Genomic DNA, 24,825 nt, shown 5'->3' with positions numbered 1-24,825 from the left:
ATAATTTATCTTTACAAATTGATCCATCTATACAAATTATTTTAAATGAAACAATTAGTTATAATTAATAATATATATACATATATACTTATATATATATATATATACATACATAAATACATATATATATATAATAATAACATATAACAATATTTAATAATGAAAATACTTAATAACATTATATGTAAAACCGAATAAGGAAAATCATTATACAAAAGTGATATCTCATCGCTATCACCCGTACCTCGTGCTTGAATGTATTTAGCGCGAGTGTTGGGTTTGTACTACCTGCGGACATAGTAAACACCTGCGACTACTGTCCCTAAGCCGTATATAGGTCACAAAGTCAGTCGTGTCAGCCGCGATAGTCCCTCCATTAATAACAATAGTGGAAAGGGAGGGGGTACGGGGTATAACCTGCCCCTCCAAATGAATATATATATATAAATTGCGATTTCAATAACGTTTTGAATAAACATTTTTCCACTGTCAATCGATTTTTAACAAATATATATAATATATATACATATGTATGTATATATATATAAAGGTATATGTATATATATATATATATGTATGTATATATATATATTTAAATATATACATAATTTAAAATAACATAGTATATGAACATATATACATACATATATGTGTGTGTGTGTGTGTGTGTGTGTGTAAGCAAATTTACAATATATGAATACAAACTTCAATTTTCAGAATTCCTCCATAGACCTTTGATCTCCAAAATTTCCAATAATTAATCTAATGGGTTTGACTATGAATTTCAACCCTAGCCCCGTGTTCTTTTCAGATCCATGCATATAAAATTCTCAAATAAATTAATCTACCCATATTGAGAATGCATACAAATAAAAATATGAAACTTCTCAGAAGACATATGGAAGACACGAAGAAGACAGGGAATGCATGATGCGGAAATAGCATAAGTAAAATCACAAGAATCTACACGGATTCTGATGCTAAATCCTTCTTCCTCTAAAAACCCACAGAGCAAGCTCCCTTTTTTAGAATTCTCGAATCCTCCAATGCTCCAATTGCAATCCAAAAGCTATCTCTAAGCCTCTATGAATGCTTGAATATAAAGTGCTTTCAAGAAACATCTAGAATGCTTCTAGAAATAGCTAGAAGGTGTCACCAACTAAGCATGGGTCTTTTCCAACCTTTTTTATGAGCCATAGGGTTGTAGACACCATGTGCTTAATTGATGCACAAACCCCCATGTTGTTGACACATGAGAAATAGAAAAATGTGTTAACTCCCATGCAAGCTTACAACCCCAATTCACTTTTATATAATTTCTATTTAAGTATTTATAACTTTCATTTTAATTCTTATAACTTTTATTATTATTATTTATTTATTATTTTATTATTATTATTAATTTTAATTTCTAATTTTCTTTTATTTAATTCTTTTTTCCTCAATAATTCACATTTAATTAATTATAATCAAAATATCAAATAAAATGATATTTTTTATTAATTTTCTCAAATAATTAATTTATTAATTAAATCTATTATTAAGACTTAATTAATAAAAAAATCACCATAGACCTTCAAGATAAAATATGAAAACCCATCATAGAGCAAATAACTCAAAATCAGTCTAAAGGGTTAAAAATCACGAATCATGTCATCTGACACATTCGATGGGTAAAATATCCAGATACTTGTGCTACCTCACTAGGACAATTGGTTTAAGGGTTTGGGATTTGGACTTGAGAATTTATCTCCCTTCTCTTATTATTGAGATAGTATAATAGGGTACGCTCATCCTAGCAATTCAGGGAAGTCAATACCTGATACCTGCAACTTGCAGAAAAACCATGCATGTACATACAATATATATAATTCTAAGCTAAATAGACAATGGCAGGAAGTGGTGCATCGTGTAGATCCTGACTAAGTAGGTGACTATGACTCCCTTCCTTAACCACATCAAAAATGCCATACAATAAGAAAACACACACACCATACACATGCAAGTATGGGGTAAGTATCCATAATAAAATGCATAAGATAATAACCATCCAACTAAACATCAACATTAGCTGAAAACAATATAATGATCATCATGTATGCATGAAATGTAAAGTCTAAATGATCTCTTCATATATCAACTGAATCCATAACATAATGTCTAATAGTCTCAAAACAATACCACTAAACCATCAACATAAACTAGTCCATCAAAGTCTAATAATAATAGCAACAATATATCCAGAAAAGATGTGAACGAGGGTAGGCACTACAAGAACACCTCCTCAAATGTAATCTAATTTTGGTGACCTCCATTATCAACTTGTGCCCTTTTGTCTTCTCTTATTTCTTCTATTATCATTCAATTTCTAGTTAATAAAATGTCTTTAAAATAATTTTATTTAAATTTAGAATTTAGAATTTTTTGTTTACCTAGTTTAAAATTCACTTAAGTTATGTGTCACAGATCTTTACAGATCAAGGAACCACATTAGTGTGAATGTTGATAATAGTAGAACATAAGCATATAGTCCAAGAAATTGAATCACATACTAATATTTAAATGACTATAAATAGTTTTGACCATGTCTATGTCAGTTGTGGATTTTGTTCAACTTCCTCCAAGTTTGTAACCATCAACTTTCAAAATATTGATGCATGTCATATGGAGTTGCATATTAGGACCACCAACACCAGTCATATTAGAAGGAATACTTTTTCACCTCTTTCTGAGAAAAAATAACTGATTGGAATGTTTAGAAGTGTGTATTAATCTTCAATGGAGCAGCAAACACAATTTCTCAAAAATATTAGTTCATTAAAAAGGCTGAGGTTTTTGATTCTAAGATTGGTTGAGACTTTAACCAAGGGAAAGGACACCCTTATTTATTTTAGGCTTTCATAAAAATAGAAATAATGGAAGTTGAAAGATTGTCTGGAAAGAAAATACTTGAAGGCTTAAAAAATTAAATCTAGCCCCTTCCACCAAGAGGCCTGCTTCGAAGAGTTAAGAATTTTTGTTGTGGGATGATCCTTAGCACAAACTGTCATGCCCCTACCATGAGGAGAAGACAAAAATATATTCACTATGAAAAGGCAATACCAAATTCTATCAAAGAATTTGCACTGATATCATAAACGTTATGTCAGATTTGGCTTTTATTTGATTGGTTACATTTTTAACAAATGTAGGAGCAATCTCATGGTTTCATGGTGACAGTTAGTTGTGGAGATAGCTATAGTAATAGTTAGGATTTACAAACAGACAATCTTCAATGGTATAGCTATAGTAATAGTTAGGATTTACAAAGAGACAATCTTCAATGGTCTAAAGAATTCGCACAGAATCTATTCACCACTGCATGCAATCTTTTGTTTATGTTAATTTTCCTGGTCATTCTTATTATTTGTCAGAGAAGTCATTTTCCTTATATGCATTATAGTAGATTAGTTATACATAAAATAACTAATTTTCTTTCATTCATTATTGGCCTAGAAAATATAGGGGTCAACTTGTGGATGATATTGACATATCAAACAAACAGTAAAGAAAAATTGGTTCTTTACTGCATTCGGGGATTGACATGGAATGTAGACGCTATTTCCTTAAAGATTGATCTCAAGAAACCAACACCCTTAGTTGCCACTATCTAGTGGATCATTGAATTCATTTTAAGAATAGTAATAATGTTCAAATAAATATCAAGAATCTTTGAAACTCACTCTTTCTCCCAAATAGAGCTCTAGATCTAACAAGATTTGCAACTTGCTTTCTTCTATTCTATTGTAGTATCAAAATCATTAGATACTAGACTTTGTCTAGCCTAGTGGATTTGACTGAGCCGCTGCTCCATGCCACTAAATTAGAGGAAACCAAACTCAAAGTCACCACTCTATATCAAGCTAGCATTTGTAGTCATATGAATTTCAGATTCCTTTTCTAAATCTAGGTTATTCAAAACCTTTAGTGACTAGGGATATTCCACATTTAGTCCCTAAAGATGTGGCATCCACAACTAAAAGAGCATTTGCAGAAGCATGGGAGCATCAAAGGAAATAGGGTCCACTAAATAGACCAACAAAGTTTAGAGAACTATCAAAATACTATTGGAAGGATATTGTAGTCACAAGATTCTTCGCATTTTTGAGATCAATTACAATGATTTTAGGTCCCCTATTTCTCTGGTCATTTGTGCAATTTGTAGGTGGAAAAAAAAGTTTCATATATGAAGGATTCATTCTAGTAGGTGGTATTTTTTTAGTGATGGCAATCGTGGATCAGAACTAACTCTAGCTATCAAACTTAGCAAGGCAAAGGCATGTTGCTGGTGAGTAGTTTGAGGAATCAATCAACTGCTCGCTCAAAAAAAGAGTTTGAATTAAGTGTTAAAATTAACATCAATGAAATGCCACAGTTTATTTGTAGATTTTTTCATTTAAGAGTTATAACTACTTGAACATAACCAAGTGCAAGACCCTTAAGCTTATAAATCATCAATCTCAATACATGAATAAGAATTTCAGATCAAGGATATAGTACCATTTTTATTTTAAATGTTTGAGGGCTCAATAGATGTTGTGTCCAAGCTAATAAAAAGTTTAGTTGTTTTAAAGGCAACTTAAAAAGACCCTCACTCCTCATGACAAGAGAACAAATATTTCAGTAATGAGCATAAATGTAAATGCTTCAAAAGTAATTATTGATCAGATAGAAATTTCAAATTTGGAATACCCAAAGATTAGTAATAGTGAAACAAACCTTAGTTATGGGTGGAAAGAAGTGAGCAAAAATTAGGTGAATACACTACAAAGTTAAACTAAACATCAATTCTCTATACAGAGGTATGATCCACTATTCCTAGTTCCCTAAAATTGCACATAAATTATGAATAATATGTGTCCAAAAGAATGATTCCCATTTAGAATAGATCAGACTACTTAAGACATCTAGAGTAAGTCAAATATTAAATCAACTTTGAGAGTCATTCATCAAGAGAGCTTAATTTCACAAAGTTGACAAATGTTGGTGGACACACACATGCAAATAAAGACACATGGTTAAGATTAAAATAATTTGGAATTAGAAAGTATAATAAACAATCCATGAGAAATATAAAATTATGGTGGTGAGCATATACAATTTTCACCAAATTGGGAGAAATTGATTGGACTCTAAATAGTAAAATGAACGGTAAACACTTGAACAATGATTGTTTGATATCTAAGACACTTAAACATGCTCATTTCTAGATTTGATGTAGTAGCATTCTATATTGAGAAAAATGAGCATTCTTCTCTCCAAATATAACATTGACTGAAATTTTTTTCTTGGGTAGCTCAATTATTAAAGTACTATGCTGAAAAAAAGTTGAAACATTTATATTAGATATATATTTACAATTCAAATGATTAAAGTCAGCTCAACTAGGAGATGTGTTAGTAGTTACCTTAGGTTATATTTTGAAGATGTAGAATCTAAACATGTTTCTCATATAAAAAATAAGAGGGAAACATTCCCTGCTAGCAAAAGATGCTATTATGCATCCCCATACCTACTATATTTGGTGCAGTCTTCTCAATTGAATGGACTATTTTATTTTTCTAAATTCTACATGTACTTGAATAGTGGCAAATCCCAGAACTATGTACCCAATGTCCCCTTTCTACTACCCATCTCTTGTACCTATTTCCATCTCTATCCCATTTAACCATCCCCAAACTTGTCTCCTAGTGACCATTCTCAAAACCCTAGAGAATAAAATAGTAATTTCTCTCCAAAATATAACTCAAGCTAAGAACACATCTTGGAGATGTAGATATGTTTACTGTATTAGAAATAGGAAGGAAACATCCTCCAGTACTAGAAGATACAATTCTGCATCTACATGCCTCTCTGTTGTAGTTGATTGACTTGAACTAACCCTCCTATTTTATTTTATTGAATTTGAAAGCATTTCAACATTCACGTCTCTTAGTAAACTTGTAACTATTTTTTTTTTTTCAATTATATCCCCATCCTAGTACCCATCTCCTATAACTATTTGTGTTTTGTAGCTACATGAGAGATCATTCTGTCCAGTGTGATTATGGTTATATGTTATTGGTGCTCCTTCATATTCGGTTATTATTTTTTCCTTTTACATATTAGGAGTTGGAGGTAATTTCAGTGTGCTTTTTCCTTTTGTTAGGTTTCTCCCCTACAATTCACTAAGAAGATGGTGACTAGGCATCGTATTTCTTATTTGATATTATTAGACATGACAAGCAATGACTCATTTTGCACTAAGAGATTATTATTTCTTTCAATAGGGTTTTAGGTAGGGCCACTAGGAGAGAGTCTTGGGGATGGCAATTGGGATGGAGATGAGAATAGGTGTTAAGCTCTAGAACCAGAATATAAGAATGCAATAATCAGAAATACAATAACAAATGACACAATTATTATCCTAGGATAGCCCTCCTACTCAAGGGAAAAACCCAACCATGCCAAAAGGTAGATCCTTAATTCTAATCTCAAATCACATACAAGCTTTATGCTTATCATTGATGTCTTTGCAAAGTCAATCAATAAACCTACAATTATAAAGTCTTAGAATCACTGACAAAACAATAGATTATAAATAATCCTAATCTCCTCACATAAGCATTAGATGATCATCTATTGATTGTGAAATTAAAACTCAAATTTTGAATGCATAAGAGAAAATAATATGTCACTTGCACATTACAGAGCATGGACACACCATAGAACTTAAAACACTTACAATACTATAGAATAGACACATGCAAATTCTTTACACACTTGATAATAAAAAAGGCCTATACTTTTTTCTTTTCTTTCATAATGGTAAGTGCCACCTGATACTGAAGGGACACACTTGAAGGTGAATAGGTTCACATTATAATTAATTATTCATGGCACCAAAGAAAAGAACTGATGCCATTAAATGTTAACTATAGGGATAGCATATTAACCATGCAAAGCATAAGATGAAACTTCCAACACAAATGAATACATACTCAATAATATCCACTATTACACAAAATGGTTATACATGTATCATGCTGACTTGGAACCACTACAGTGACATGTCTAATGATACTAGATAACAAATGTGATGCCTAGTCACCATCTTTCTCAGAAAATAGTAGGAGAGAACCCAATGAAAGCAAGAAGCTTGCTACAATAACCTCTGACTCTAGTTATGAAAAGGAAATATTGATAACTAAATATGGAGTGCAAATAACATAGAATGGTAATCACATTGGAGAGAATGATCTCTCATGCTACTACAAAATGCTAACACTCCCTCTTAGCAAGAGAGAGAGATCATTTATATGTCATCTCATGACAAGAGCACATAGCTACAACTAGAAGGAATGTCAACAAAAATCTCATCACATATTTTCCCGATATAAATTTTTTATCTTAGCATAACAATATTCACCATAGCTACTCCGAGAGGGTGAAATACAAAACACAGAAATAATAAGTCATGGGGTCACACTCATGACTTCCACCATGGCTACTCCTAAAGGGTGGAACAAAGGATTTCACCTCAAATTCTCTCTCTCACAAAGAAGAACTCATTAACAAGGGATTTCACCTCAAAATTCTCTCATAGAGAAGAATTCATTAATATAAAATATCATCTAAATGTTGAGTTTCCCTCTTTGTTAAGACTCCTATCAAAGGGGGTAGCATCCTCATAGCTTTGTTTATCACAATAGTAGGAAATTGGCTCCAACATTTGTCCAAAAAAGATCTTTTGCAATCACATTGCTACACAAGCTTGCCTATCCTTTGCAAAGGAGATGACATTCTATATCTTTCACTCAAGCTCCCTCTAAATCTGATTTCTGTAGTTGAATAGTCTCCCTCTGAATGTCATTTCTTCCTCTTGAAAAAAACTAATTGCAATGAAAATCTATATAGATTCTCCCTCTTCAATAGGCTTATGTACCATCAACTTAGTCCTATGACTACAAACATATTCCTCATGTTTATTCATTTCTTCAACTTGCATGAAATCTCTTATCATCTTGTTGCTTCTCAATCCATCTTGCAACTAATAGAGATTAATAATAATTTATAGAATCAATCTATTATAAAGAAAAAAAAAAGTTAATGATCAATATTTAAAGGTATAACTATAGAATACTTATGTCTTTGTTGCCTAATCTTCCTCAAGAAGGATTTCAACATGCACACAATTATGGATCAGTGCACAACTATTTCTTTAATAACCTCAGACCAACATTCATATGATGAACATAGCACTGCATGCATACTATCTCACACAATTAATACCAATGAACAACTCCTTAAATAATACCTCTTGAAGACATGAGCAATCCTCAGTCTTGAATGATTATAACTAAACCAAGAAGACCTATCCATAACTTGTGATGGTCCAAGAATATTCACCATAAATAAAATATATCAAGGTTTAGGTGTTCTAGTTCTTGATCTTTTCTTTAGACCCACTTTGATACCATGTTAAGTTTTAGAGCCAGAACATAGAAATGCAATAATTAGAAATATAATAATAGATGACACAATTATTATCCTAAGAAAACTCTCCTACTCAAGGGAAAAACCTAGCCACACCAAAAGACAGATCCTTTATTTTGATGTCAAATCAAATACAACATTTTTACTTATGATTGATGTCTTCACATAGTCAATCAATAAGCCTGCAATTACAAAGTCTTAGAATCAATGATAAAACAATAGATGATAAATAATATGAATCTCTTCACATAAGCACTAGATGATCATCTATTTATTGTGAAAATAAAACAACCTCTCAATTCATAGGATAAAATAATATTTCACTTGCACATTGTCTAGCATATACACTTTGCAGAACTTAAAACACTTATAATACCATAGAATAGACAAATGCAAATGCTTTAACACACATGATGATACATAATCCCACACTTTTTACTCTTATTTCATAATAGTAAGTGCCACCAAATACAAAAGAGATACACCCAAAGGTGAACCGGTAGGCATTACAATTAATCATCCATGGCACCAAAGAAAGGAACCGATGCCATTAAATGTAAACTGTCGGGATAGCATATTAACCACCCAAAGCATAAGATGGAAATCTCTAGCACAAATGAATTCAAACTCAATGGTATCCACTATAAGAGAAAATGGTCATACATGCATCATGCTGACTTAGAAGCACTACAGTTCATCATTGTTCTTGCTATATTTCTTAACAAGGCACTAGCAAAATCTCTTCAGAAATGTCAATCTAAGTTCATGGCTAATCAAGATGAAAGGGTTAGATTTAGCACAATTTTGTACTTCAAATATCAAAAGTGAGACAAATACGGGAATTTTTCCATCATTTTCAGCAATGCTAGGGTTTTAATCATTAAATTTACAGACAATTTGTCATCTTTTTCTCTTTTTGTGAATTAATATTATTGGATGTGAAGTAGCAATTTTTAATAATATCACTAGAATTAAGTGATGAAAAATAGTTTTGGAGCTAAAGGCTATTACTTATACAAAGAGAAACCACCACAAAGTAGGATGATTATAAAATATCGGATCAAGTAGAATTTGTTGTAGAAGAGTCTATTCGGGAAGAGGAAGGACTCTTAAAAGTATACTCAACTAAGGGTTGAGGACAATACTACTATGTAGAAATGATTGGATTTATAGGATTATGCAATGGCAGATTAGGGGGTACATTGTTATTTATCTTGATAAGTGGTTTCTTTGTAGATATATAGTTAATAGGGTAAATAACCTCACTGTTATCAGGTCTGCATTGCCAAGAATGCTATATATGGAAGGTAGTGAGTAGTTATCAATCATCATATTGTTAATTATTTTCTTTTTGTGAGGCTTTTGGAGGTTTCCCCTTCTAAGTGACATGACCTAATAATCAAGATTTATGTCTCTTAGAACTTATTATCTTATATCACTAAGTTTATAAAACCCACTTTTGTTTGTACTTTACTTTGCTAATTTGATTTTTTAATAAAAAGGTATTAGTAATTTTTCATCTTTTAAGTGATTAGAGAATTATTAAAAGAAACTATTTTGCAAGCCAACAAGGAAGACTTGACTAGGATTATCTAGTGGGAATCAAGGATTGTATAATATGGCTAATCGGATAATTTTTAAGTTATCTTACAACTCTATAAATTAGAGCTTCCTTTCCCATATGAGAAGAGGAATAAGGAGAATGGAAAGAAATCTGTGTGAAGCTTATGTGGGGAAGATATTGGTCTATTTTTATCAATTAATTTTTTTTAATTTGAATTCAAATTAAACATATTTTTCTTTTGCCCCTAGTCTTATGAGACTAATAAGTTTCAATTGGTTTTTTTTCCTTTGTTAAATGGCATGAGAGAGCACATGTCCTTTCTAACATGGATTTAGACCTCTTACGACATGATTTTCCATAGAAATAATGACAATTTGCATTAACAAAGGGTATCATGGTTTCAAACCTCTTTTTTAGAACATTATTGAATACTATAGAAACTCAAAAAAAAATTTGAGGTCATAACTTTAGTCTTTCTGGGTGAATTTCCTACTGAAAACCACAACCATGCATATCCTTTCTCCCAAATATAATTCTAATACCTTGCTTCTATTTTGTATTCATACTACTTCAATGACAACAAGTTTTAATTATAGCTGTAAAACAATAGATAAGTTCTTGTTGTTGAAGTTGCCAAATTTTCTTTTTGGGTCTTCCAGAATAACATTTATTTAGATAGAAGGATTCAACACTACAATGAGTGTCGTGGGAAGTGATATATTCATTGTAAAGGTTAGTTTGTTTTTTTCGCAGAAATTGTCATTATATCAAACTAAGATTATCTACCTTGGTCTTCAGCAAATAACTTGATGAAGAAAGACTATTTGAGAGAGGACTTATATCCCACAACTTGAATTTTTTCTTACTAGTATCATGAAGAGGTAGGTTCTGTCAACTACATAGATTTTGAGTAAATGCTAGATCTCATTGACCCATATTTCATTGGTGGTGGCACACAAGAACCTATCTATTATGGGATTAATGATTCACTTAGCCACCTACACTTTTATGTACATGTTCATAGATAATGTTTTTCTAGCTTCTTTACAAGATTTTGACATTATACCACTTACTATGATTTAAGAAAAAACCTTTTCAATGCTGATTTGAAACTGAAATTTCATGAATATTGTGGAACATACATAGAAAATAGAAAAGATGGTTGAAATGGCATACAACCATGATGTAGATGACCCCTTTACCTTTAGTTGATCACTATATAAGTCAATATATTAGGTTTATTCTGTATCTTTAGTAGAAAAATCATAGATATAAACTTATAACTAGATACTTGGTGGCTTGCTGGATATCAAAAACATTCTTGCTTATTTAATTCTTAGTATCCTTCTTGAAAATGTATTGAGTCGGGTCATTCTTATGTATTTCAATGTTACTATGATTATAAAATGCATACAAAAAATAAATTGTTGTCAAGTTTAATAATTTCCACCAAGTAAGCTAGCATACAACAACACTAAGGAAATGGCATGGGTGAAAATACAAAAGTCACTCAGCAAAAAATCTAGCTGGTTGATGAAAAGAAAGGACACTTTTTGGAAAAATGACAACAATGAAATATCATACTTCCATCATCCTTGATATTGTAAGAATTGGAGTATTGAGGAAGTAAAACATTCATTCCAACTTGCCATACTCAGAAAGAATCTGGATTGCTGGTTTTTCATAACTCTTCTTGGGTTGTTTGCAGGTAAGTGAGAAGTGGCCAAAGATAGAGACCACCACCATGGATACCCCAATTAAGCTCCAATCTATTAATAGGTAGTTGGCATTTGACACACCCATTAATGATCTTAGACTGAGGGAAGTGTCTAAACTCAAGCACTATTTGCTCATGTATGCCATTTGGTAGGTTTTGGTCTTTAGCTCTCTATATTCTGACCATCATAAGAGAGTCAACTCAGATAATTGTGCTAATTTATTAGTATGTATTGTAGTCGCAGGGAACCCAAACTAGTTAAAGAACATATTTGTGTAAGATTGTTCAAAAAAAAGCATCTTAGGTTTCATGATGCAATCATCAACATTGACAAGGTTGACTTGACCATCTCCTTTCCATTCAAATATGTAGTTGTGAGAGGATGAAGATTAAATTTACAAATATAAATTTGATAAAAATTTGAATGGTTTGGGCAATGTGGATTCCTCCAATGCTGAATAGGAAGAAAAAGAAGATGTGGAGGTGGAGGAAGGTGAAGAGCCAGAGGCTGAAACAAAAATTGAGGTAGAGGCTGTTGGAATATTCAAATATGGAAAGAATACTTATGGGGGGGGGGTGAATCAGAAGTATCACACTTTAACCAATAAAACTTTTAGGTGGAAGTAAATTGCATGCATGTAAATATGTCAAGTAAACATGAAACTAAGACATGCATCAACAACACATAACACTGGAATTTGGTAACCCAGAAACCCTCTAGGAATAAGAGGGTAAAACTGAGGTGGGGATGATACCCACAAAAACTATTGCAGCAATATTGTTCAACCACTTCTAATGGTCTGCCCTGTTAAAGGCCTACCCTATTAAAGGCTTTACACTATGTCAATAGTGACCTGGTTAGAGGATTTACAAACACTTGACATGAAGTGTCACCCTGTTAAAGGATTTAATCACCTATTTAAAGGATCTATGAAATAGTTGTTAAGCTAACCTATCACCATAGGATTTTCATTCTAATACAATTGTTGGAAAGTATTAGGTACAATGAACTTGATAGATTTCATCCTTGATTGTTGAATGCAGGCACTTGTTTGGCTTTCTCTGATCTTGATCCTTTGTGATCTGATAACCCTTGCTCTAAAAGTAGATTTCCTTATACACCCTTGTATATCCACTCGTATATTTTACAATGAAATTTCATCTTCCTTATAAAGAAATTTGAGGATTTAGGGTTAGATATGGATCTATGATCCATATTCAATCTCTATTTTCTACTCATTGTTTGCACTTCTTCCATTGGTAAAATGCTTCTCACTTTGAGTTGGATCTTTAGGTAGCTACATGCTAGAAATATTTAAATTTCTTTCCAAGCTCATTTTCTTTTGGCTAGTCTTCTGTGTGAAGTATGAAAAGTCACACAACTTTTTGTATAATGAGAATATATTGTCAAGTACCTTTTTCACTTTGTCAATTAGCTTTGCCAATTCAACCTAGGAAAGTGCAATTTGACTTGATATTTGCTCATTTACTTTTCCCTAGAATTTTCTTTCAGACCATTCCATAAGTTTTCCATTTGTCTCTTGGTCTTCATTTGTCACCTAGTCAACAATATCTATCAATTGCTCTGTGATATGCTTTGACTCATTTGGTGATTGCAAACTCAAGGCATCCATAAAGATGTCCTTAATCTCATGTAGTGTTTGCTTTTTTTTATACTCCTTCTTGAGTATCTCTTATCTTTTTCTCCTATTCAGTGCTTCCTGTAGCTCCTTTATTTGATCAATGATTATTATTTTTGAGTCATAGCCTAGTATGACTATCTCCTCATCTAATACGAGGTCTCCATAGTGAAGTACCCTTGCAAATTTTGTAGTACTAGATGTTGGTACAGATATTTGCAATGGTTGGTGTGAAGGAGTTCCCGAGGTAGGCAAATTTATCAATGTTTGTATTGCCTCCTACTCTTTAGGGGTTTCCACTGTTTCCTCCTCCTGCTATCTTCTATCTTGATCAATTATGGTAATCTTAAGAAGTGCACCTTGTGTTTGTGCTGTAGGATCAGATGTAATAGTTTGTCCTATTTTTTCTATTCCTTTTTCTATAGCTACACTCGGCTTCTGTATTGTAGCATCAACTATGCCTATTGAGATAACTGTTAGCATTTGAAGTTGACTACTAGTAGTTTTAGATATGATGGAAGGTGGTTCTTGTGGATTCACCTTATCTCTAACTGTTCTTTCTACTAGTTTTTGCAATTCATCCATACTGACCAATACTGGATCTGCACATAATATTTCTTGTTGTGTAGATTGGTCAAGGATTCTTTTGAGATCTTCTGTAGTTAATGGATTGATATTCTGACCAAAATTATCAAGAACATCAATAATAGTTATAGTTTCTATAGGTGTGATGGATCTTGTCCTTTTGTCTCTTCCTCCTCTCCATCTTTCTTTTCTTCTTCCTTCTTCTCTTCTTCTACCTTATTTTCTTCTTCTACCTTCTCTTCTTCTTCTACCTTCTTTTCTTCTTCTACTTTCTTTTCTCCTCTCCGTTTTCTCCTCTCTTCTAGTGGAGAAACAACTTCTTCCTTGTATTCTTCTTCAAGAAAATCTTCAATCTTCTTGTACAAGTTTTTCCATGATTTCATTGTTCTTTGAACAATTTCTTCCATCCTATTTTGGAGTATGAAGAATGCCCTGTATTTAGGTGTAAACCTATTATTATGCCTTTTGACTGATTTCTTTACTTGTTCCCTAGTAAAATCCGGCAATACGCTTGCTAGGGTTGATTCCCTCATCTCCTTCTCCATTTTCAAACAAAAATGCCATCTATCTTCTACAATTTTAGACAGTTCTTTTGGCAATTGTCCATCTAGTTCAAGTGGAGTTTACTTGAACTGTGCCATCATTCCATAAACTATTTCTTCTATCCTATTCTATTCTTCTTTAGTAAACTTATTGAAATCAACTTTATTTAAGTTGCTTAAATCACCATTTCCAATCTTTTTACATAAAATATCAACTGAAGAATGGCTTACCTTTTTAGATTGATCTTCTTCATCAGTATCAGGTTGAACCACATATCTTCTTCTTTTCCTCAGCTCTTCCTATGTTGCCTTGATTTGTTTCTTCTTTGTAACTTCCTCTTTAGCCTTTTGAGTGGAGGCCCTTGTTGCAGCTCATGTTGTAGGCTTTTGAGGTGATGGCATGGCAGATTTTTTTGGTTTTTGCTGAGCTGAAGGCTGTTCTATTGCCTTTCTTTTCTTTGACTCAGCTTCAGTTGTTGCTTCCTTGGCTTCTTTGTCTTTTGTACTCTTTGATGATTCCCCAACTTTAATGCTGTTGTATCCAAGTCCTGATGTATCATGGGTGGATCTTGGGAATTTCATCAATTGTTCAAAATACTTGATGGCTTCACTTGACTTGTTGAGATTCTCTACTACCACTTTTTCTCTTTTCAATTCATTCTACATTTGTTCATTCTGCATCTTCAAAGTAGAGATCTCAATATCTTTCACATTGAGTTCATGATGAAGGTTCATCATTTGGGCAAGTGTATCCATCTACATGTTTGAGATCCTTGTCAATTCAGTACATTTTTCTTCAAGTATGTTTGCAAGATTTCTTTTGTCATTTTCCATCATGACTTTATCCTCAACTGCTCTTTTCTTTTGTTCAATAATTTAACATATCATTATGGCCTATGATTCATGTTCCATCTTGAGAGATCTTATCTCCTCTGCTTGAACTTTGTTTTTCTCCATCAGTTCTACTATTGCTGCATCAAATTCTTTAGTGTCTCCATTGGCAAACACTTGTGTGGTATCAACCTCCTTGTAGTGTATATCATTTTCAGCTATGGCTATCTCCTTTCTTCTCTTTAAAGATTTTCTTAATTCCACTCTTGCTTCCTCTACTTTTTGTAGAGCGAGATGCACATCAATCACCTAGTTTTCAATGATCTTTCCAAGTTTGAAAACTTCCATCTTTAGATCTTTTTCTCCAAGATGTCAAACTTTTCCTTGTGAGAACCTGGATGCTCTGATACTAATTGTTGGAATATTCAAATATGGAAAGAATACTTATGAGAGGGGGGGTGAATCAAAAGTATCACACTTTAACCAATAAAACTTTTAGGTGGAAGTAAATTGCATGCATGTAAATACATCAAGTAAACATGAAACTAAGACATGCATCAACAACACATAACACTAGAATTTGGTAACCCAAAATCCCTCCAGGAATACGAAGGTAAAACTGGGGTGGGGATGATACCCACAAAAATTACTGCAGCAATATTGTTCAACCACTTCTGATGGTCTGCCCTATTCAAGGCCTACCCTGTTAAAGGCTTTACACTGTGTCAATAGTGACCTGGTTAGAGGATTTACAAACACTTTACATGAAGTGTCACCCTATTAAAGGATTTAATCACCTATTTAAAAGATCTACGAAATAGCTATTAAGCTAACCTATCACCATAGGATTTTCATTCTAATACAATTGCTAGAAAGTATTAGGTACAATGAACCTAATAGATTATAATCCTTGATTGCTAAATGCAGGCACTTGTTTTGCTTTCTCTGATCTTGATCCTTTGTGATCTGATAACCCTTGTTCTAAAAGTAGATTTCCTTATACACCCTTGTATATCTGCTCATATATTTTACAATGAAATTTTGTCTTCCTTATAAAGACATTTGAGGATTTAGGGTTAGGTATGGATCTACGATCCTTATTCAATCTCTATTTTCCACTCATTGTTTGCACTTCTTCCATTGGTTGCATGCCTTCATCATTTTTCTTATTGGCTGCATGTAGATTCCATAGGAAAGATAAAAGATTTAATCTTATCATGTAATCCTTTGAGATTTACCTTATGTCAGCTATAAAAATTGTTTGCATCATAGTTTGTGCAATTACAAACTCTTATGCTGATATTCTGAGTTACTCAGCTCCTGAAGCATTACTGATGCTCAGCACATGTTGTTTCCTAGATAACTCAGCACCTAAATAAAATTGGCTTACTCAACACTTGTTTCATTTCTATATTACTCAACATCATCTATGACTCGACACTTGAATATCACTCGGCACTTTATTATGCTCGGCACTTAAAGTCATTCGACACTTGAACTTTACTCGGCACCTAATCTTCACTCAGTATTTGAGAGCTACTTGGCACCTGAAGATCACTTGGTACCTGAAGTCTTTCTTAACATGGCTCATGTTGTGGCTCAACATTCATGGTGTACTCAAATCCAATATAGAAAGTAGGTAAGTGTATTGGCACTAAAGTGTCAAAAACCATTATGAAGTTAAATGAAGAGGAAGAGGCAGAGGATGAAGAGGAAGCTTAGGAGAAGGAATCTAGCTAAGAGTATGCAAGGGCCCCTTCAATAGAGGAATCTAAGGCTGACTCTTCTTCTTTGTTTGATTGATCTTGGTCAACAATCTTGAAAGTGGTCAACAATGGGTTTCAAATTGAAGATCTCGTCAAGAGCTTTCTAGTGACATTTGTTTTGTCAAAAATGGAGCTCATATGCAAAAGATATGCCCGATTGAAGTTTGAGGTGGAAAAAATAATAATAAAATAATAAAAACAAAAAAAACAAAAAAAATAAAACAATAAATATTTTGTAGTGGCTTTGAGTTTGGAACCCATGACCATCGACCCCTAAAATTTGGTCGGTGGCCGTTACACCACCGATGATCGTTGAAACATATGTCACCGATGTTTATTTTATAGTTTTAAAACATCGCTAAATTGGGCTAGAAGCCAATGGCTGGTGTGGTGGTTGGAACCACCGACCTCCCTCTTTTGCATGTGTTTTCAAAATCTCCTTTGCCATTGTGCCACATGAGTGGCTTGTGATATTTTTAGCGCACATTTTATTTAAAGTATATCAAGCTTGATTCCCTCTTGCCTAAATAAAGGAAATTATTAAATAAGGACAAATTTCAAAAATATGAATGAATCTTATTTCAAAGATAGACTATTGTAAGGATCTAAATATGTAAAATCTTGTTTTGCCCTATTATTAGGAAAATATTTTTTTATAAAAAGAGGGTTTAGGGGCCTTTTGGAGGCATGGAAAATGAAGGGAGAAATAATGCAAATGTTGAGAGAGAGTTTGTCTATGTGGAGACTTAGTGATTATTCCTACACATAGAGGAATTTTTCTGCATGTGCTTGAAGGGAATTATCACAAATCATTTGTATTGATTTATTCAAGTTAATCAGATCGGTCCCCCTATTGGAGCTAGACCCGGAGACTAGTCCTTCCTGGATGAACTCCGAAATCAAATGTGTTGTGTCTTTGTCTCTCTTTCTATCATATCATTTTGTGTTTTCTTATTTGCAATTACGTTAATTTTGCTTTATTAAAGCTTTAAAATTAAATTTATGTAATTGGTTAACATTATCTATAATAGTCCTAGATCCTAGAAATTAGATCAAGTTTGGTATCAGAGCTAGGTTGGACTAGTATTTCAGATTTGAATGTTAATAAGATCCAGGTTGAATCAAGGCAAAGGTGATCTTGAAGAATATAATCCTGAGATCAAAAAATGAAGAGCTAATCCACTATTTTAGATGAAAGATAAAGGTGGTGGACAAGGTTCAGAAGATCAAAATGTCCAAAAGACTCTCTAGAGTTTGCAAAATATGGTAGAAGTTTTGTTACAAGAAAGATAAGAGAAGATGTGAAGGCGTGCAGCTCATGATGACAAAGGGAAAAAGAAACATGCTAATCATGAGCCTCCATCTCCTCCGTCATCTCCCTCATCTCCTTCTTCCCCTTCTTCTCCTTCCTCTACACATTCTAAGTCTTCCAATATTTTTAAAGGCGAACATAAGCCTCAAATTAAGTTGGATGTAAAGTTTGACTTGCCAAAATATTGTGGGGAGTTAAATGCTGAGAAATTAGATGACTGGATTCAGCAAGTAGAAGTCTACTGTAGAGTCCAAAACCTTGTAGATGATGTTGATAGAATTTAGTTAGCCACTCTTTGGTTAGGCGGTGTAGCTCTAACTTGGTGGGAGAGTAGGACCCAGCATGAAACTTCACAACATGGTAAGTTAAATATGTCTTGGTTAGAATTTTTTAGTGCTTTAAAGAAGCAATTCTATCCCCTAGGCCATATACAACAATAAATGATGAGCTGGCAACATTTTAGGCAAGGGAAATGTCAAACTGTCCAAGAGTACACCCATGAGTTCCGTAAAAAGGATATTTCATTAAATGTCCCATTGTATACCCATGACACTTTACTCAAGTATATAGGTGGTCTACATTCTTACCTAAGGCACTCTATTCTCATCCTGAATTCTCATAATTTGGATGAAGTATGTGTCCAAGAAACGCATTTAGAGTCAAGAGGTAAGGATACCTTCATTAATAAGTCTGACAAAAATTCATCTAAGTCTGAGGAAAATTCCAAAGGCAAAGGGAAGGGTAAAAAGACAACTATGGTAAAGAAAGAGGGTGAGAAACCCACATGGTCACATTGCAAGAAAGAAGGGTATGATGATTCTATGTGCTAGAAGCTACATCATGAAAAGAGGCCAAAGTGATTTGGTGGAAATAAAGGCAAAAAAAAGACTACTGCTGTAGCTCAACAGGATCTTGGATTTGACTCCAGAGATGAGACAAAGATCATTGCTACCAGGATCCAAGGTAAAGGAAAAGGTATTTCTCTTTCATCAGCTACCAGTTCTTCTAGCATAAGTGCAAGTACAAGTGAAGATTCTTCTAAGAATGACAAGAAAAGGAATGAATTATTTCACATTCGAGTTGTTATCAAGCAAAATAAGGTTAATACATTATTTGATACGGGTTCTCAAGTTAATTTGATATCTAAGGAAATTGTTAAGAAGCTCAATCTAACTACAACACCTCATCCAAAGCCATATCCTCTTGGATGGCTTTGCAATGATGCGCAATTACAGGTAACCAAGCAATGTAAGTTAAGATTTGTTATCACTGCAAACTTTGTAGATGAGGTAGATGCTGACGTAGTCCCTCTAGATATTTGTGGTCTTGTACTTGGGAGTCCTTATTTGTATGATTGACAAGCTATCTTCTATAGGAGGGAAAATAAGTATCATCTGTTTAAAGATAAAATTGAATACATTGTATGGGCACATAAGCTTAAGACTAATCTGGCACTAGTTAATGCTGGTCAGATGAAAAGGTTAGTCAACTCTAGTAAGAATTTTGTGCTGATGATTGTAAAAGCCAAAGAAGATGAAACATCTGAGGCATTTAAGGGATGTGATCCAAAACATAAAGATGAAATGGTCAAAGTTGTTTCTGCCTATGATGACTTATTTTGGGAACCGAAGGGATTGCCTCCCAAAAGAGAGATACAACATGAGATTCAGTTGCAGCCAGAAGCACCACTTTCTAATATTGACATGTACCACTTATCAGTCTTGCAGAATGAGGAAATCAAGAAGCAAGTTCAGGAGCTCATCGAGAAAGGAGTTATCCTTCCTAGTACTTCTCCTTGTGGTTCTCCTATTGTGTTGGTTCCAAAGAAAGATGGGACTTGGAGAATGTGCATTGACTATAGGGCTTTGAACAAGATGACGGTAAAGAACAGGTACCCTTTTCCTAGAATTGATGATTTACTTGATCAGTTGAAACATGTAATTTATTTCACTAAGATAGACTTACGTAGCAGATATCATCAGATAAGAATAGTAGAAAATGATATTTGGAAAATTTCTTTTAAGACAAAATAGGGACTTTATGAGTGGTTGGTTATGCCATTTGGGCTTTGTAATGCACCTACTACATTCATGAGAGTCATGAATGATGTCTTTTGTCCTTTTATTGATGATTTTGTCATTGTCTATTTAGATGATATTCTTGTATTTAGTAAGTCTTGGGAGGATCATGTAATTCATGTAAAAAAAGTTCTTGATGTATTGAGAAAAGAAAAACTCTATGTAAAGATGTCAAAATGTGAATTTGCAAAGAAATCCTTAGTGTATTTAGGCTATGTCATAGGAAATGGTCAATTGAAAGTAGACCCTGCGAAGGTTGAATGTATTGTAAAATGGCCTAAAACAAGTATAGTTACAAAAGTCAGGAGCTTTTTAGGTGCAGTTCAGTACCGAAGAAAGTTCATTGCAAACTTCTCTTATATTGCATCACCGTTGCATGCATTGACCAGTACCAAGGAAACTTTTTAGTGGGGGGGTCCACAACAGAAGGCTTTTGACACTTTGAAGGAAAAGTTGAGCACCGCTTCAGTTCTGGCTTTACCAGATTTACATCAACCATTTGAGATTGAGACATATGCTAGCGGGTTTGCCATGGGATCTATACTCATGCAAGGAGGTAAACTAGTTTTCTAGCACTCTAAAACTTTTTTGGGAGTAGTAAGTAACTATCCTACTTATGATAAGGAACTTTATGCTTTAGTTCAGAGTGTTAAAAAATGGAAGCACTACTTAATGGTAAAGGAAACTATAATCCACACTAATCACCAGCCCCTACAATATTTGCACTCACAATCTAAGTTGCAACAGAGTAGGCATTTTAGGTGGATGGGTTTTCTACAACAGTTTCATTTGGTAATTAAGTATAAAAAGGGTCCCCATAACAAAGTATCAGATATGCTCTCTAGGCCTCCTGTTAAGAATCTTTTGATAATCCTTCAGAATAGTTCTATGGTTCATGAAAGTTTTCAGGAACAATATTCTAATGATGAGGACTTTAAGGATATCTATACATCTTTAATCCAGGGTAAACATGTGGAAGAGAAAGATTACCATGTGTAGGATAATTTGGGAAAACTATGCATGCCTAAAGATGAACAAACACATGTAATCCATGAAGCACACACCTCCTTGATTGCAGGACATTTTGGGGTAAGTAAGACATTAGCTCAATTGTAGAAATATTGTTATTGGCCTCGTATGCAGGAAACTATCACCAAGTATATAAAAGGATGTGTAATGTGTACAACCAGTAAGCCAAGTAATAGGAAATTTGGTTTGTACACACCATTACCTGTACCACCCCGTCCATGGGAAAGTGTGTCTATGGACTTTGTGGGGGGTTTGCCTATGTCTAGGAAGGGTCATGATTATTTGTATGTAGTAGTTGATCGGTTCAGAAAAATGTGTATTTTAATGCCTTGTAAAAACCAAGTCACTACTAAACTGACTGCTCATTTGTACTTTCAAAATGTATGGATTCATTTTGGTTTACCCACTTCCATTGTATCGGATCAAGATTCTCGATTCTTAGGGGAATTTTGGTCATCTTTGTGGGGACTCATGGATACCAAGCTGAAGAAGAGTACAACCATCCATCCATAGACTGACGGATAGACAGAGGTAGTCAATAGGGTAGTGGTTAATCTGCTTAGAGGTTACTGCAGCAAGCATCCTAAGTTGTGGGATGAAAGTCTTCACTATGTGCAACATGATTACAACCATGCAGCACACTCTTCTAGAAAGAGGTTTCCTTTTGAGACTTACTTTGGTTATTTTCCAAAAACACCAATGGATTTTACTTTTGGAAAGGACAATATCATCAATGGATGCCATGATGTAGAAAGGGCTTTGAAGTTCATCCAGAAGGTCCAAGCAATCCATCAGGCAATAGAAACATAGTTGGAGCAGAGCCAAGCAAAATACAAGGCTCACCATGATAAGCATCGCATTGATCATCAATTCCAAGTTGGTGATAGAGTTTGGTTACATATCATTAAGGAAAGAATGCAAGGTGAAGGAAGGAAGCTCAAGTGTAGATCAGTTATGGACCTTTTGAAATCCTAGAAAAGATTGGTTCTAATGCCTTCCGCCTTAATCTTCCTCCATACATGCAAATTTACTTAGTTGTCAATGTTGAGAATCTGAAGTTGTACGAGCCTCCAATGATCTTGGATGAGGACATCAATGTTCAGGTTCCATCAGTTGATGATCTTTCACCAGAGTACATGACATAATTGCTAGAAGATGTCATCCTAGACAAGAATGTCAGAACTTCACGAAGAGGACCAGTTCAATGCCTTTGAGTGGGATGCATCCAAGCAAAGAAAGATGGATGGAGATTGGTAAAGTGAGGGAGAAATAACCTCACCTATTTTCTGAGTAATCAAACTTTCAGTGGTCCAAAAGCTTCTCAGTGAGGAGGCTTGATCCGGGGGATATTTTCACAAAAAATTAAAGTATCTCCAAAACTCCAAGAGTCAACATCATTTTAAAGTCTTAAAAATTTTGTATCCAACACAACTCGAATGGGCGAAAAAGGAGTTCATATGCAAAAGATATGCCTGGTTGAAGTTTGAGGTGGAAAATAATAATAATAAAATTTAAAAATAAAAAATAAAAAATAAAAATAATAATAATAAATATTTGGTAGCAGCACTAGGTTTTGAACCCATGACCATCAGCCCCTAAAATCTGGCCAGTAGCTGTTACACCACTGACGACCATTGAAACGTATGTCACCGATGTTTATTTTATAGTTTTAAAATGCCGCTAAATTGGGCTAAAAGCCAATGACCGGTGTGGTGGTTGGAACCACCGACCTCCCTCTTTTGCATGCATTTTCAAAATCTCCTTTGCCATTGCACCACGTGAGTGGCTTGTGATATTTTTAGTGCAGATTTTATTTAAAGTATATCAAGCCCGATTCCCTCTTGCCTAAATAAAGGAAATTATTAAATAAGGAAAAATTTCAACAATAGGAATGAGTCTTATTTTGAAGATAGACTATTGTAAGGGTCTAAATATGTAAAATCTTGTTTTTCCCTATTATTAGGCAAATATTTTGTATAAAAAGAGGGTTTAGGGGCCTTTTGGAGGCATGGAAAATGAAGGGAGAAATAATGCAAATGTTGAGAGAGAGTTTGTCTATGTGGAGACTTAGTGATTTTTCCTACACATAGAGGAATTTTGCTACGTGTGCTTGAAGAGAATTGTCACAAATCATTTGTATTGATTTATTGGAGTTAATCGGATCGGTCCTGCTATTGGAGCTGGACCCGGAGACGTAGCCCTTCCTAGATGAACTCTGAAATCAAATGTGTTGTGTCTCTATCTCTCTTTCTATCATCTCATTCTGTGTTTTCTTATTTGTAATTACATTAATTTTTCTTTAGTAAAGCTTTAAAATTAACTTTATGTAATTGGTTAACATTATCTGTAATAGTCCTAGATCCTAGAAATCATATCACTAATAGGGTTAAGTGATAAATTTACTTCTCTAATTCTGTGCCCCTATTTTATAAACAAGGTTCTTTGATTAAGTTTAGTTGTAGAGATATCTCATAGGCAAGAAGAAACAACCTCTACATATTTCTCTTCTCTAAGTTGTTGGTAGGAGAAATAGGACTCCATTTTGGTTTGCATTAAGGTTTCATAGTTTAGATAGAAACTTTCAAGATGGATCAATTAAAATTTATGTAAAATTATTTTATATTATAGTTAATAGGAAATACAAACTCTTGGCTTCGGCCCCTTAATTATTAAAAAAATTGCATACAAAACTAAAATTTAATTTGAAGTATTCTACTTCAATCTGAGAAAATATGTAACCAGTATCTTATAATATTTTATGATCTTTTATGTTATCATTATTATCACTTAGAAGTTGAAGCCAAATTTAAGTTGTGCTCCTTCTAGCTTAAGTATTAAGCCCCATCTTTTTCTTAATGGTAAATGTTGTTTTAGAGCCCAGCTGAATTTTCAATGGTATAGATAACAAATATTGTGGTAAACTTTATAGAATGATGTGTATGTGATGCCAAGACACTGATCAGAATCTCAAATTTTTTTGTTTCAAGTTGATATGATAATGTATGGAAAGAGCCTTCTCTATGCAGAATTTCTAAATAAGAAAAAGTTATAGGAAATAATGACATTGAATCTTCTTGAACTTGTGCTTAATGTTGGGAAGGTCACAATTCCAACAAGTAAGAACAAACTTATTATTTCATTAAAATGTTGAAGTTTCAGATGTTATCATCAGGGTGTGATAGTTCTGGTGTGAGCCTAACCTATGAAAAAAAAAATTTGTACATATTATTCTTCATTTTGTATATCC

The sequence above is a fragment of the Cupressus sempervirens genome, chromosome 6, assembly GCF_028749045.1.
Source record: "Cupressus sempervirens isolate cs-2001-9-10 chromosome 6, ASM2874904v1, whole genome shotgun sequence".
Classification (NCBI taxonomy): Eukaryota; Viridiplantae; Streptophyta; class Pinopsida; order Cupressales; family Cupressaceae; genus Cupressus; species Cupressus sempervirens.
This window is presented reverse-complemented; position numbering follows the sequence as displayed.